General features: G+C 40.2%; 1 protein-coding gene and 1 non-coding gene across 6 annotated transcripts in view; both read left to right on the plus strand.

The window, feature by feature from the left end:
• The window catches only part of LOC138763219 (E3 ubiquitin-protein ligase PDZRN3-like), a 239,602-nt gene that overhangs the window by 124,745 nt on the left and 97,092 nt on the right, over positions 1-17,765 (plus strand). The gene's annotated exons all lie outside the window — the stretch shown is intronic.
• Positions 2,159-2,289, plus strand: LOC138765574 (U4 spliceosomal RNA). Its single transcript, XR_011358570.1, has one exon. It is a non-coding gene; the product is annotated as a U4 spliceosomal RNA (small nuclear RNA).

A 17,765-nucleotide genomic window follows, 5' to 3' on the forward strand; every position in this document is an offset into this window, starting at 1 on the left:
GGGTAGGAGAGTTTAAAATTATGACATTAGTTTAAATTGAGAGGAGAAGCACTTAAAGCAGATCATAGGGGCATTTTTCCTGGCAGAGGGAGATGGGTATAAGGAATGAGCAGCCATGGGAGGTGGTAGAGACAGGGTCATTTACATCACAGGAAAATTTTCAGGGACATGGCTAAACATAGACAAATAGGATTCACCCAGCAACTTGATCCGCATGGGCAAATTAGACCAAAGGACCTATATGGGTATAACTCTATAGATTGATAATTACAAATCTCTCTAGTCATGAACAATTTCATTTTACTACCATTAATTCTCTTCCCTTAAGCTGAGCATTTCAATATTATTGTTTGTTAAAGATAATTCCTGTTTCATTTTGTATTCTTATATTTATGTTTTTGATGGTGTGACAGTTTTATTTTTCATACAATGGTGAAAATATTGTACACTCCCTGTTTCAGCTTCCATGAGAATCCTATGCTCTGATTGGCTGTCTCCTCTGTTATGCCATGACACAAATTCCTTGTGAAAGAAAAGTGCATATATGTGATGCATGTTTCATTCTAAGCTTTCATTGCTCTCCCTTCGCCAGTAACCGATGGGGGCTCACTTTCACTTTTCTAGCTCCTGCCAGTGGAAATATTGAGGATCACTTTGAGCTTTGCGAATTTAGTATTTCAATAAACATTCCTCAAGGTGCTTTTTTTTTAAGCACATCCTTATTTTGATATGATTTCTCATTCATTCAGTTTTGGACTACTTGCTCGTTCACAGACAAGAATGTGTAATCTGCTTCCAGGTCTTTACCGTGCTTGTTTCTGAGCCAGTTTCATTTTATGGACTTGAACATCTTACACTGATTCTTCTTTATCATCATCACCGTTATATTTCTTGACACTATCCCTTTTTGTAGCACTGAATTTTCCAGCTGCATTTGAAACATAAGAATTGTGCTTATGTACTTATTTGAAAAATATCTATAGTACAGTAAGCAGAGGGCACCAAAAGGTTTGTTATGTTTTGACTTTGTGTGAAATTAGCTCAGTTGAACCTCATGGTCAGTTTTAGGTCTTGCAGATATTACAATTATATTAAAGAAATAAAGAATTGACTGCGGCTGATGAGCATTTTAATTTTTTTTGTCTTTACTATTCAAGTTTTTGCTTCAGTGGGTCCACCATTATAGTATGCTTCAATGCATTCCATCACCAGATGCTTGGTGGAGGTCAGTGCTGCAGGGTGGTAGACATTGAGGCCTGTTATTGTTGCTCTCTTGTGTTCCGGGATGACAGTGGCTCTCTTGAACCCTGTGGGAATGAAGAGCTGCTGCAGTGAGGTGATAAAGATGTCTATGAAGACCCCCATCAATTGGAATGTATAGTCTTTCAGTGCCTGACCAGGTACATTGTCTGGTCCTGCCACCTTGTGTGGGTTCACCTTGGAGGGGTTATCCTCACCTTGGCCGCAGCCATGCAGGGACCATCCTATGGCATAGGATGCCAGTGCTCTGTGGTCAGTAAGGAATTACTTAAGACTTAAGGTGGGATGTGAATGGGGGGGAAAAAAGGGTTGAGAACCACTGGACTAGAACTTCATCTCCAGTCAGCAGCATTTTTCACTGTACATTTGCAACTGCCTGGCCTACTTACTGCTGATATTACTTTCTATTTTTGAATAGCAATTGTTTCTCTCCAGCATGTTTAGCATTGCCAACTGGTAATGAATCTCGAGATGTATAAGGCTGGCATGGTGAGTCTAGCACAGTAGTTTTCAAACTTGCTTACCACTCACATACCACCTTAAGCAATCCCTATGCCATGGGTGCTCTGTGATTAGTAAGGGATTACTTAAAGTGGTATGTGAGCGGAAAGGAAAAGTTTGAAAACCACTGGTGTAGTGCAGAGAGCAACACTCGGCAGTAACGCAGATTCGAATCCACTTTAGTCTGTGGGAAGCTTGTACATTCTTCTTGTGTCTGCATGGGTTGCTCCCATGCTTCAAAGACGCATGAGGTTAGTAGGTTAATTGATGACATGGGTGGCATGTTCTCATAGGCTGGATCTCTAAATTTATATACCTTTTGAGTTTGATCATGTTTTGACCCAGATATATTTTTTGAATATTATATTGATTTTTTTTTACAGACTCAAAAAGTAACTTCAACAATCAGTGGCAGTATCGTAGCTGATGAGATTTACCCGAAGCGTGATTATTGCTTATTGAAAAGTTTGACCCAGATATTTTTGATCATTCCATGTTTTTGAAAATTCATGAGTAATTTTCTATAATTTGGAAGTTTAAAATTCTCTTGGTCATGTGAACATTTGAGAATTGTTTTCAGCTGGTTATTTTGTTTTGTGAGCCATGTAAATTCTTGAGGTATGCGACTTGTGGAACAATAGACAATAGGAGCTGGAGTAGGCCCTTCAGCCCGTCGAGCCAGCACCGCCATTTTACAGATCATGGCTGATCATATATTATTATTGTTATATTATATATAGTATTGTTCCCAAAGTGCTAATTTATCTAAAAAAAAGAATGAAAATAATTTTTTTAATTGTTTCTTGGAAGGGGTGCATCGAAGGTTCACTAGGATGATACTGGGGATGGAGGGACTCGCATATGAAGAAAGGTTGGATAGACTAGGCTTGCATTTTCTGGAATTTAGAATATTGAGGGGGGATCTTATAGAAACATAAAACTCTTAAGAGTTTAGACAGACTAGACGCAGGAAGGTTGTTTCCAATGCTGGGAAAAACCAGAACCAGGGGAAGTTTTTTTAGGACTGAGATGAGGAAAAATTTCTTTTCTCAGAGAGTGGTAAATCTGTGGAATTCTTTGCCACAGGAAGTAGTTGAGGCCGGTTCACTGTCAATATTTAAGTGCAGGCTAGATTTGGTCCTTGTGGCCAAGGTGATTAGGGGGTATGAGGAGAAAGCAGGAACCGGTTCTAGTGAACCGGTGCGGACTCGAAGGCCGACATGGCCTGTTTCCGCTCCTTAAATGGTTATATGGTTATAAGTAAAATGGAAATACAATGTTTCTATTTTGCTTTAAATTCTTTAATTAAAGTGCTCATGATTGGATCATTCTGAAAATTTTGATAAACCTATTTTTAAATTGTCATTCTGTGATACAGTATATTTTCTTTGTATCAGGGAAATGGTTTCTGTGTGTGTGTGTGTGTGTGTGTGTGTGTGTGTGTGTGTGTGTGTGTGTGTGTGTGCGCGCGCGCGCATTTCATTTATTTTTAAATAAATATAGAGTTGGATATAATTCTGGAGATGTGAGCAATCCTACCATATAACGACATGCATGTTAATTCCCTCTTGGTTTAACTAGAGTTAATGAAAGTGATGCGTACTAGAATTAAAGAACTTAATCACACTATTTGTTTACATTTCATCTTCAACTGACAGCTCAACTTGCTTATTAAAAATAGGTCAGTCAGCTTTAACTGGTTTACAGCAGAGCAAAAAGAGGGATAAATCCATTCGTGCAGACTGTGATTCATTCAGGCACAAATGAACCAGTATTAATGATAATTGTGGCTTCCCACCCAAAATGCTGTTGCTACAATTATTGCACAGTAGAGGATCAAATGAACTAAAAACTGATGTGTAACAGGGTGAAAAAGGGAACATTTTAAATTGCATTCACAAGATATTGACTAATTCTTGCACTCACCATTCATGCATCAAATAAATCCTGTTGAATTGAGTGTAGATTCTAGCAAAATGACCTGAATGGCCAGAACCTACACAGTGAAGATCCTTCAGCTATGAATAGGAGGAGGAACCTTAAGGGGCCACTTTAGTGGCAAGGATGCGAGGAGTTAACATAAATGGTTAATGCTACAGTGTACGGTAACAACATATTTCTATGAATATGACTCTAAGAATATGAAAATACTCTGCACTGTTTTCCTTTGCATATATTTTTCATTGTGAAATAAAGTTCAATTTTGAAAAGAAATAAATAACATGACTTGGTGCGGAGAACACAAGAAGCCTGGTCACTTTTAAGTAAACTCCATTCATTCAAACCCATAGATAACTTGAAATTTACTATAAACATGAAAACAGGAGCAGGATTGAACCAGTTAGACCTTTGAGCCAGCTCCACCTCTTTCTTGATCACGCAGCTGCTGTGTGACAAGCTCATAATTTCCTAATCCACCAATTTTGTATTATTAGCAAATTTGTCCACAGTACAGTCAGTTTCTTCATCCAAGTCCTCAAGATAATAACTAGTTAAAGCCCTAGTACTGATCTTGATTACGATTGCCAATCTGAAAATAACCCATTTCTCCTTATTCTTTTTTCTGATCTTTATGCCTTATTCTGGCTGCGATGTTGTGCCTAACTGTGTGCTCATTTTGTGCAGTGAATTTTAATATGGCATCTCTTCGAACTTCTGAAATGGAAAAATGTTACATTGACAATAAAAATCCAAAAATCTGAACCATCCAAGAATACAGAATTCTCCAAAACTCTTGGGTTTTGTGGGCATATATATAAGAGCCACCTCACTGACAAAAGGCAAAGGAGGAAAAACCCAACACCCAACCCCAACCAACCAATTTTCCCCTGCAGCCGCTGCAACCGTGTCTGCCTGTCCCGCATCGGACTTGTCAGCCACAAACGAGCCTGCAGCTGACGTGGACTTTTACCCCCCTCCATAAATCTTCGTCCGCGAAGCCAAGCCAAAGAAAAAGAAAATATAAGAGCCACAAATGCATCAAGTGACCATGTGAAAGTTGCAGAAATGTATGATTTTTTTTGTTCTTATTTAATTAACAAAACATATTTTCATATAAAATACAAAAAAAAACCCTTACTTTTTATTCTCCTTAAATTTGAATTTTAAAAGTACTGCCCAAGAATCTGGAAAAGCTAAAAATCTGGATTGACCCAATCCCTGAACAGTCCAGATTTTAGGATGTTCATTGAACTATTTATTTTTTATCCACTCTTTTTTGCATCCTCAAACAATGTGCGTTTTTAAAAATTATTAATCAAGATTCTCTGTCACAAAACTGTGTCCTTTGCTTCATCAATAATGGGTTCCAAAATTTGTACTGCCTTCTAGAACCCAAAGAAAACCACAGCACATAAACAGGCCCCTTTGGCCCTTCTAGTCTGTGCTGAACATTTTTTGCCTAGTCCCACTGACCTGTAGCCAGTTCACAGCCCTCCATACCTCTCCCATCCACGTATCCGACCAAATTATTCTTAAATGTTAAGTTGAGCCCAGATTCACCACTTCAGCTGGCAGCTTGTTCCACACTCCCACCACTCTCTGCTTGAAGAAGTTCCCCCTAAACTTTTCCCCTTTCACTCTTAACCCAGGTCATCTGGTTTGTATTTCGCCTTCCCTCAGTGGAAAAAGCCTTTCTACATTTACTCTGTCTATCCCCCCTTCATAATTTTAAATACTTCTATCAAATCTCCCCTTATTCTTATATGCTCCAGGGAATAATTTAATTTTAAAATTTAATTTAGACATATAGCATAGTAACAGGCCATTTTAGCCCATAAACCTGTGCTGCCAATTACATCCAAATGACCTGCAACCCCTGATACATTTTGAATGAAGTCCTAACCTGTTTAACTTTACCCTGTGACTCAGTTCCTAAAGTCTGGACAACATCCTAGTAATTCATCTCTGCCCTCTTTTATACTTATTGATGTATTTCCTGTAGTTAGGTGACCAAAAATCCACACAATACTCCACATTTGCCCTCACCAATGTCTTATACCATAACATACCAAGTTCTCTACTCTTCTTTTTGTGGCCTCCATCGGTCAAAGTTGATCATGGGTACTGCGGCTCTGATAGTGGCCTCTCTGGGCGCAAGCCAGGGCAGGGTTGATATGGACATCTGTCTGTTGCCCATGCAGTGGGAACCCCCTTTCCATGTTAATGGTAGGCTAAAAGGAATGACAAAATTCAATACTGTTTGAATCGCAGGAGCTGCCGTGCCGGTGTTAGGTACAGCAGTTAGCCACCTTCAGGAATTCGACTCCAGAATTTTCCTCAGCATTTACTCCCAAATCATTTCCTGAGAGCCGGTTTAGCCACAAGGCAGCGGAGGTTTGATATTGGAGTTTACCCTCTCCTTGATGAGTTAACATCTGTGATTAACGAGCCCCATCTGCCTGGAGCAACTGGTTTCAAGGAGCCAATAGGCCACCTTTGCCCCTTCTCCTGTCGGTGAGAACTGCTCCACCAGGCATAAGAATTATGCCACATGTAAATGCCAGGAGTTGACTTGATTGAAGAGCATTTGTGTAGCAGTGGGAGCTCACCCCCACTACCACCCTTGGGCAATGACAACCTTTAGAGGCAACTCCTATTCCCAATACTTTGATTTATGAAGACCAGTATGCCAAAAGCTCTCTTTACAACCCTATCCACCTGTGAAGACACTTTCAAGGAATTATGTATCAGTATTCCGAGATCCTTCTGTTTTATCACATTCCTCAGTGCCTTACCATTTGCTGTGCAAGTCTTTTCTTGATTTGTCTTTCCAAAATGCAACACCTCACTCTTGCCTGCATTAAATTCCATCTCCCATTTTTCAGCCCATTTTTACAGCTGCTCCAGATCCCTCTGAAAGCTTTGAAAACCTTCTTCGCTGTCCACAACGCGTCCAATCTTGGCAAACGCTGTTCCACTTTACCACATTATCATCCAGATAATTGATATAGATTTCAAACAACAATGGTCCCAGCACCGATCCTTGATGCACTTTACTAGTCACAGGCCTCCAGTCTGAGAAGCAATCATCCACCACCACTCTCTGTCTTCTCCCGTATAGCCATTATCAAATCCAGTTCACAACTTCACCAGGAATACCTTGCATCTGATCCTTCCTGACTATCCTCCAATGAAGGACCTTGTCAAAAGCCTGAGTAAAGTCAACATCTGCAGCCTATCCTTCGCTAACTTACCTGGCAACGTCCTCAAAAAATTCCAAGATTGGTTAAATACCACCTACCACATATTTTGTCTATCCAAATAATTGTATATCTGATCTCATAGAACATCTTCCAATAATTTACTTACTTACTGATGTCATGTTCACTGGTCACCTTCTGGAGCCTTTTTAAAATAATGACACAATGTGAGTTACCCTCTAATCCTCCGGCCCCACACCCATGGCTAAGGACATTTTAAATATTTCTGCCAGAGCACCTGCAATTTTGAAACTAGCCTCCCTCAAGGTCCAAGGGAATATCTTGTCAGGCCCTGGGGATTTATCCACCCTTGTTTGCTTTAAGACAGCAAGTACTTCCTCCTCTTTAATTTGTATAGATTCCATGGCCTCACTGCTTGTTTCCATAATTTTGCTGGACTCTGTGCCAGTTTCTGATTAAATACACATCTACAAAAAAAAAGAAATTGAAGACCTCTCCCATCCCTTTTGGCCCCATACATAGACAACCACTCTAATCTTCAAGGGAACCAATTTTGTCCCTTACTATCCTATTGCTCTTAGTGTATTTGTAGAAACCATTAGGATTTACCTTCACATTGTCTGTCAATGCAACCTCATGTCGGGTTTTAGCCCTCCTGATTTATTTCTTGAGGTAATTCTTGCATTTTTTAATGTTCTTCAAGTACCTCATTTGCTCCATGTTGCCTATACATGCTAAACAGCTCTCTCCTTCCAAACCATATCCCCAATATCACTTGAAAACTAAGCTTCTCTATGCCTTCTAACCTTGCCTTTTGATCTTGGAATATACAAACTCTGTGCTTTTAAAATGTCACCTTTGAATATCCTCCACGTACCTCTCGTATCCTTGCGCAAAAATAGTCTATCTCAATCCTTGTATTCTCGATCATTTCTCATTTCCTCAAAATTGGCCTTTCTCCACTTTAGAATTTCAACTCAAGGCCCAGACTTGTACTTCTCCAAAATTAACTTGAAACTAGTGACATTATGATCACTGGACCCAAAATGTTTCTCCACACATACTTCTGTCACCTGCCCTGTCTCATTCCCAATGGGAGATCCAATATTGCACTCTCTTTAGTTGGTACCTCTATGTATTGATATAGAAAACTTTCCTGAACACATTTGACAAATTCCAAGCCATCAAGCCCTTTTCCAGTATTGCAGTCCCAGGCAATCTGCGGAAAATAAAAATCTCCAATTATCACAACTTTGTTTCTTACAGCTGTTTGCTGTATCTCTACGGATTTGCCCCTCCAATTCTCGTTAACTATTAGACAGTCTATATTACCATCCCATGAGTGTGGTCGCACCTTTTCTGTTCCTCAGCTCCACTGATATAGCCTCAGTAGACAAGCCCTCTGGTCTGCCTGCCTGAGCACAGCTGTGATATTTTCCCTGAGGAGCAATGCCACTCCATCCCCTTTAATTCACCCCCCCTCCCCCGCCTCCAAACTCCCTCTCCTCTTAGTCTATCATATCTAAAGCAATGGAAGCCTGGAACATTGAATTACCAGTCCTGCCCTTCTGCAACCAAGTTTCACTAATGGCCACAATGTCATAATTCCACATGCCAATCCCTGCATTTCCTACAATATTTCTTGCATTGAAATAGATGCACCTGAGAGCATTTCCACTACATACAACCTGTTGACTTTTAATGGTGTATGAAATTTTCACATAATCTTTTCCCTCCTCCACTTCTCTCTCTGCTCTGGCACTCTGGTTCTCACCCCCCTCCCCAACTGGAGCAGTACTAGCAAACTTTCCCACAAGGATATTAGTACCCCTCCAGTTCATATGCAAACCCTCCAGTCAGAACAGGTCCCTCCTTGCCTGGAAGAGAGCCAAATGATCCAGAAACCTGAAGCCCACCCTCCTGCACCATGTCTTTAGCCTCATGTTAAGCTGCATTGTCCTCCTATTTCTAACCTCACTAGCAAGTGGCATGGGTAGCAATCCTGAGATCACAACCCGAGAGTCGTGTCCTTCCATGCAATGCCTAACTACCTGAACTCTCCTTGCAGGACCACCTCACCCTTCCTACCCACGTCATTGGTCCCTATGTGGACCAAGACATCTGGCTGCTCACCCTCCCTCCTGAGGATGCCATTAACTCTAGTTTCCTGTTTTATTCCACTTTCTTTCTGATGTTACATGAATGGTTTTCTAACCTCTGAGACCAATCCAGGAACCAGGGAGTTTGGGTAGAATACACCCAAAGTTTCAACTATCTCTGCTCGATTTCCTTTTGGAGGATCTGGGGTTGCAGTCTATTAGATCAAAGAAACTTATGGCTTTTATCCCCTTTAGTTTTGCTGTTTTGTTTTTCTAGTGATAGACATTCCCTAAGCTGTTTATCTTTATTCAAACAAATAGACTACTGGATCCTTGCCAGGTCTCACTAGGTTTATTGGGCAGATATCACAGGGTGTTGACATATCCCCATTGGAAAAAGTCCAATGTCAGGGCACTGAAGCCAAACCACCTGTGATGCCAAACCACCTGTGATGCATTTGCTTGGTGGGATTAGTGGGCTTCCTGTCACTACTGTGATTTACCCACAGTTTCATGTGTCATTATAGGACCCAGACTGCTGCTGAGTATTCTATGGCCACCAGCGAATAATGCAGAAAGGAGCAGTGCAAGTCTATGCTAACCCCATGTTATGATTGATATCTTTAATTGAGATTAATAGGACTCAGTAAGACTCCAACATATAACCATCCTTCTCATGACTATTCAACGATTTCAAGCAAGGAACTGCAATCTCCATGTTATTCATATTTTATAGGAATGAATGAATGTGCAAAAACAAATGATATTCATGGTATAATTTGCTAATGAAAGATTCTGACAGTTCACTGCAGTAGGAAATATTCCGTCTCCAAGTGCAGTGAACTCAGAACTGCATAAATGTATTTATAGTTTTTGAAATATGTATCACTTAAGGGATTCCCTGCAGAGGTTTGTTTAGATTTAATGTGTTATTTTGCTTGTAATCCAATCTGTTGATCTTTGTTCAGAATGTTAACATCAGCATCAGAGCGTGGCAGCTCAGGTACTACCTTTCCTCTGAGCAACGGTTGATGAGCTTTGCATTCATATGCAGCCATGAATAAATTCAGTGTTCATCTTCCCTTTTCAGAGCTGAAGGCATGATGCTCATTCACACGAGTTCATTTCAGCGATATGTGGTATACATGGAATTGGTTCCACTTAACTCCTGGTAATGGGGAAATTAACACTATCTGTAGGTGTAGCCATGAAAGCCATAGAGCAACAGATTCCGAATTGGGAGATAGTTCCAGCCTTGAAGGAGGTAATTTGGCCGATTCCCCCAGTCGAATCAAAGCTGGATCAATCCAAATAAATTTCATCTCTCCTGACCTCTCCCCACAGTCCAGCAAACTCTTTCCTCAATTTACTCCCCAGGCAGTGCATTTCATTTCCTAACAATTTGCCTTATCATTTTTGATTTTTTTTAAATCATATGCCCCCTGATTTTTGACCCATATGTCAAATGGTAATAATTTATTTACCAGATCCATTCACGACCTCATCCAACCCACTTCAGCTTCTGTATACTGTCCACATAGCTTGGCTATCATCCCACAAATCATTTTAATAAATCTGTTCAGCATCCTCTCTACAGCTTCACATTTTTTCAAAAGTGTGGCACACGTATTTCGATCCACTATTCCAGTTGTAGCCAAATCAATCTTTTACAAAGGTCCATTATAACTGGATGACAGAAATGGAAGAGGTGAAAGGAATGGTGTTAAATTCCCTGTAGTTGAAAGGCAAAAGCTGAGAAAACTCATTTTTCATCCAAGTCAGTGATCCCATCCATATGGATCCCACAATGTATGTCAGCCATCGAAAGCTGAAGGGACAGATATGAAATGTATCGCAGATGCTTAGCTCTGCACAATTAGCTCTCCCTGAACTTTGGGCAAGCCCCTGTAGCACAGGTGTAGGAGTCAGGAATCCACTGACTTGCTAAACAAATCTGGCAACAATAAATACATTTTGGCCTGGCACTTTCATTTAAATCCACTCCTAGCACAGGTTTGCCATTCTTTCACAATTTCTTCTGATGTTTCCTTACTTTTAAAGCCTGGATATGAGGAAAAGAAGGCTGCAGAAAGGTACAGAAAATTAAATGACAGCAGGGAAGGAAATTATTAAAAGAACAGGCAAGATAGGATGAGAGCTACATGTCTTTTGTCATCTGCTGATGTATACCTTAGGAGGCCTTCTTGTCGACAGAAACTGCTACAACGCGCACCCCATGTTGAGCAAGAACTTGACACAATATGCACAGCAGTGGAACAGATGGAAGAACAGTTGTCTGTACTGCTGTGTGCAGAACCACTGACAAATCTATTTGCAATTGCCTTAATGCTTGCCACAGTCATAACAGTAGCATTCTGTGGTAATTTGGGCCACCGGTATAGAATTCTGTAACAAGTGCTTTATGTCAGTGTTATGAATGTCTTGGATTCCAAAGAAAGAATGAAAAAAAAATTACAACACCTAATTATGTCATTTGACTTCACAATGAATTTGCTCCTTTTGAAGCAGTCACTATTGGCAACCCAGAAAGATCCCACAAAGACAAATGATTGAACAATCAGCCTACTGCTTTTCACAGTGTTGGATGAAGAGAACTGACAATCCAGCATGCCATAACAATTTTCCCTTTTGCTTCATCTCAAATCATAAAAACTCTTTACTTCCAACTTGGCAGGGAGGTCGGGTTTCTACTTAATTTCTCATCTCAAATTCACACCCCCTGAAATGCAGCAATGAAGCATCACTTTGCATTATGTGCTATTTTGGCGTGAGTGTTAAAACAAAACAAGGCTCACACACTTGGTGCATGTTCAAGAAGCAACTGTAACTGCTTTTAACTTGTTTGGACAGAATCTTAGATTTTTACAAATCCACTGCTTTTATCATTTATTGAGCCTTGTGTGAAGTCAGCCATATTTTCAAATAAATATGAGGGAACATTTGCAATGGCAATCTCTAAACCATCCTGGGCCAAGATAAAGAGCAGGATCTTGCTGTTTGTGATCATCTTTTCGATAAAGAACTACTGGACCCAATCGCTTCTAGGTAAATATTTTTTGGACTCAGTGAGTCCAAGATGTAGCGTTACAGGTGTTCGCATACACATTGCTCTGCCCTGATCGTGAACTCCGGCTAGTGTGCACTGTCCAAGTATGATCATGCTCTTGCTCTTGTCAGGCCTATACAGAGTATCTGAGTCCCCACTCATTCAGGAAATTCCAACCAGCCTTGAGATTAGGAGGAAGGGAAATTAGATAAATATCTTCTAGCTTTATTTCAATGTTTAGGTTGTTGGCACTCTCAAATAAATATATTTAAAATAATCATCATGGCTTTTGCATCTCATTATAACAAGAGACATTTTAAAACTGGTTTTACCTTTACTCATTGCCAGCCAAACGTCATGAAAGTATTCTGTTGTGTTCATATTATTCTGTATGTGGCCTCACCTCAAGTGAAATGGGTCAGCTCATTTCGTTTTCTGTCTGGCCTTGCAGGGACTGCTGGTGGCAGGTCCAGGTGACCAGGTATTCTTCATTGCTAGTATTGATTAAGGGATATTACCGGAATACCAGAAGAAATACTCTAGACTTTGTATTTCACAGATGTCTTTCTTTTTGAGCAAGAGAACAGATGGGACTTGTTAATTTTTCATCTGAATGACAGCATCTCCGACAGTTCATCCTGCTTCAGAGTTGCATTGAAATGTTAGCCAGATTGTGTCCTTGAGTCCTTGTATAGAGGCATATACCCATCGGCTCCTGATTCATAGCCAAGACTGCTACTGAAAAGCTTGGTAGTGACTAAATTCAGGAATCAGAAAGATATATCAGAACAACATAAATGCTCACACCGGATATTACAATGTAAGGTGTAAATTTGAAAATCGTTTTATTTTGTTATTAAAAAGCAAGACGAGCGAGTATCTTATCCAGAATACTGCTCTCGTCAAGCAAAAAGCAGCTTAGTGATGGTAAAGATGTGCGGTAAAAACGTTATGCATTTATGTCGACCATTTTAACCTTTTGGCAAAAAAAATAATCTGGATTATAATTCTCCCTTGCTGAATTATCTTACCTACTTTTGCTGATATGTGCATCAACTGTATCCAATATAACACATGTTACTGTACCTGTGGAGTCTGTTCACAGTTGATCCTGCTTTGGGATTTCCATGTTTTGCTGCAGCTCATTCAGATTTCATTGAAAAGTCTCTCTTTGTGGCATTGTCTTTCAGTGTTTCTAGCTTTCTGCTCCTGGTGAGGAATATTGTTCAGATCCCATTCAAACCATTGGCCTGAACATCTGAAATGCTGCTTTCATGCTCAAATTATTATTCTGTGAGAGGAAACTGGCTCATGAATGCGCAGTATTGGGTTTGTACCTTGTTGACCTATGGGTCTTGCACAAGAGTGTCAGTGGCCATTGTTTCACTATGAGGTTTGCATCTCATATGCTGGTGTTCCACCTTCTGTGAGAGTCATGTGAAATCAGAATACTTGGAAATTAAACTATCATACATTACCTCTGGCAGGTGGGTATTGACAGGTGTCATTTCCTGGCACTATTTGCACACATTATAGACGGTCATGTCTCTGAGTTACTTGGGAGGCGTCTTCAATAACTTAGAGATGCAAGATTCAAATAGCAGAAGAGACTTTACTTACTGATGCCTTCCACTATCTCAGGAAACTGTTCACACACACGCTATGCATAAACACACGCCCCACAGTGATGCACTACAGTTACTATTCTTATGCAGTTACAAAATAGTTGACATTATCCTGACTATATAACATCCCTCCTTCTCAAGATAAAGAAAAATTTAGTGTTCTTTATCACTTTCTTTCTAGTGCAACTTAAGTAACTGAACTTGTAAACTAATTTATTTACATAACTATTTTAAAATAGTTTTTATTGATATCACATTGGCAGCAGTATGTTGCTTCGCCATCTTGTGGATTTGGCTGCGACTGTTGGGCTCTGTGTTGCTGGTCCACGTGTAGGTGATGTAGCTTGTTGTTCTTCACCTGACAACTGTTGTGTTGATGTTTTGGTATTAGTGGTTGTGGTCTCTTCACTTAATACCTCACTTGAAATTGGTGTTGCAGGCTTTGCTAGTATTAAAGCTTTCTTCTTCATCACATCTTACTTCAACCAGATGTGAATTTTGTTCCTCCTTAGCTGATTGCCTGAGTCTGTCTCGACAATGTATGATCTCGATGTCTCAGCTTCTCTGATGACCTTTGCTGGGTTCAACATCGGCTCTTGAATATGCACGTGCTGCCGTTTGAAGAGTTCTGCCAATGTTTGTGCATGTTTGTTATAGTGCAGGCATCCTTCTTGCATGTGAACCAGTCTTCTGGAGGGTGTATTTTGCTTAGCAGAGTTGTTTTATATCTCCTGCCATTTAGAAGTTCTGCTGGGTACTTCATGTCAGCCCGTAAAAGTGTTGCTCATAATGATAGAAGAGCTAGGTATGGGACTTATTTTGTTTCGTGACAATTAATTAGTGCGCGTTCCACAGTTTTCACTTGTCTTTCAATTATCCCATGACCTTTGGGGTAGTATGGGGATCATATAACAAACCCATACTCCGCAGCCAGCTTTCTGAATTCTTATGAGATTCATTGTCACATTTTACTTGCTTGGGTACTCCTTGTTCAGCAAGGGGCACTCTCATTTCTGAGGTGATAGTTGACGCACTCAGGTCTTTCACCCTTTTGGTGAATGGAAACTTAGAGTCATTACAGGTTACTATTAAATACCACTCTTGATTCTCGGTGAACAAGTCTGCTCCCACTGTGTGCCATGGCCTGGCAGGAACTTCTGTAGAAATAATTTCCTCTTTTTGTTGTGTGTTTCTGTACTTCTGGCATATTTGACATGTAGCCACCATATTTACAATGTCTTTGTTTATACCAGTCCAGTACATGGCTGACTTCGCTCTGAGTTTGCATTTCTCCATTCTCTTGTGATCTTCATGTATTTTCTGGAGAATCTCTTTCTGAATTGTTTCAGTATAATCAGGGTTGATCCAACCAGCAGAACACCATTCTCAAATGATATGTTGACTCTGCTAGACTCTGCTGGCTCTATGTGCTTTATCCTCTCTGGCCATCCTTGTTGAGAAAGCATTTGCAACCCATCATCCTTATTGGTTTCTTCTCTGATCTAGCTTAATTTATTACTGGTCATACTGATGAGATGATGTATCTTGGTTCCCCCTGTCCAGAGAAGTATATAACTGACCTTCTCCTCTGCTGTTGCATTTTTAAAATAGCTTTTTGAATCCTAAATTGCACTTCTGCTGAAACCTTTTAAATGATTCAACAGAGGGTTGCTCCAGCCTTTTTTCAGTTACATTTTTTTTCTCTTTATCCCCTTCATGTTTCAGTGACTTACAATCAATGATATGGTTTTATTCTTGTTCTCTTCTACTGCTGTCACCATGTTATGCCTCTGAGTTACTTGGGAGGCTTCTTCAATAACTTAGAGATGCAAGATCCAAATAACAGAAGAGACTTTACTTACTGATGCCTTCCACCATCTCAGGAAACTGTTCTCACACACACTCATATACATATGCTCTACAGTGGTGCCCTTGTCACTACAGTGAGAAGGGTGTATTCTTACATGGTTACAAATTAGTTCAAATTCCTGACTATGTAACAAAGACTGATGGAAAAGTGTTGTTTCATATTTATTGCAGTGAATATTGGTACTTAATATCTTGGCCAAAAAAGCAAGGAAGTAGAAGTACAGTGGTATCCCTAATTGTGGCTTTTAATTTTTGCAGAAAAGGGCTTTGGTGGTTAGATAACAAAACACTCCTTGAATTGTGCAGAAATGCTTGGTAAAGTGGTTGATTTCTGCAAAATTCATTGTGTTTGCAAAGATGGATGTTTTACATGAAAGCTTGAGGGAATGGCAGGCATCACTCCTCCTGGCCCTGCAATGCAGATGACAAGGTGTCCTGTGAGGAATTTGATCAGCAGTAATCTCCTCTTTTTGTTTAAGATGAAGCTCACAGTGCATTGTGGATATGTGAGACCTGGCCAGCTGCTATATTTTCTGTCCTTCAGAATAGAAGTGCATTTGAGATGGAAAATGGTTTCATTACTCCAAGCTCAGTCCTTTGTGGTAACCAGCAGCCGCGATGTGAGGTCAGTGTTAATCACGTCTGATCATGGCCAGATTTAGTTTTCATTCATTCATAAAAATAACTGCAAGAATGACTGAAAGGAATGAAATGCTTTGTTGAATTTAATTCACCATGAATAAAACTGCACAACTTTGTCCTTTTAATTAGTCTGTAAGATTTTTTGACTTTTATAAACATAACAACACAGGAACAGGAAAAGCAAAGGATGGTGATTGCATCTAACTAGTCATTTTGATCATTTTATTTTTACTCCTGTTTCCATTTTTATTAAATTTCATTTTTCAGAATAAAAAAAAATAGCGTACATAATTATGGGGCAGTAGGACCACCACATGATCCCAAATAGAATGGATGGTTGGAATTTAGGGAAATGTCACATCTATCAGGTTACAACCTTCATAATATTCATGACGTTTAGTTGACTTATGGAGGAAGGAGATCCTCACAGGTCAGCTACCACATCTGGTAACATCTATAAGAATGAAGAAGAGAATTATAGTTAGTTCTTGGGAACTGAGAATGACCTGGCAGTCAGGAAGGAAGCTTTATGGAGGATGTTCTGTTTTACCTTGTAAACAAATCAAAATGTTCAGTGCTCCATTTCAGAGTAACGTTCTATCATTATGAGCATCAAATCTCTACATGCCTCCATTCACCATCAGGAATGTCTTGGGACTCCCTGTTTTCTTTCTTCCTGGTGCTTAGTGCAACACTATTACAGCACCTGTGGCCCACGTTCAAATCTGCCTAGGGTTGGCACCAGAATATATATTGGGGGGGGGGGCATTAGTAAGTTAAAGGGGGCAGGATTCGACCTGTCGACAGGGGTTTGGGGGAGGGAGTGCTGGTAGGGACTGACCTGTCATCAAGGCCATCTCTCTAATGTGGGACAAGAGGGTGCTCCTTTTATAACATCAAGCTTGACACACACTAATGACGTGGCCGGGGGTGACTGGAGAGTCACTAGATTCTGTCATAGACACAGGAGGGAGTGGGGCATGTCTGACAGCCAGGGACCAGGGATGGCTGCGATCGAATGGAGGGGGCACAGCACCTCATTTGGGGTGGGGGGGGCACCTACCCTGATTCTGTCACTGTCTGTTCTCCCTGTGTCTGCATGAGTTGCCTCCAGGTGTTCCTATTTCCTCCCACATTGCAAAGACTTATAGGTTAGTAGGTTAATTAGTTACATGGGTGTATTTGGGCAGTGCAAGCTTGTGAGCCAAAAGGGCCTGTTACTGTGCGGTATCTCTAAATTAAAATTAAATTGAGCACTGATCACACGTAATTTCATGGAAATGCATGGAGTGACTCACTACATTGAAGGATGTTGCACAGGTATTCTTGATTGAGATTGTCAATGATGTTGTACCTCCTTGCTATATTTAAAATGTCCTTGATTATTTAAATATGCTTTCATACAATATATAATGTCATTTTGTTTACTGACCCTTAGTGAGGATTATAAAAATTAACCCTGCTGTGTTCCAATATTTTAAACTTGTAAATTTATAATGAAAGTAGTCTTGCCATTACAGCACTTGAATGATTGCACTGT

Source organism: Narcine bancroftii, chromosome 5, assembly GCF_036971445.1.
Source record: "Narcine bancroftii isolate sNarBan1 chromosome 5, sNarBan1.hap1, whole genome shotgun sequence".
Lineage (NCBI taxonomy): Eukaryota > Metazoa > Chordata > Chondrichthyes > Torpediniformes > Narcinidae > Narcine > Narcine bancroftii.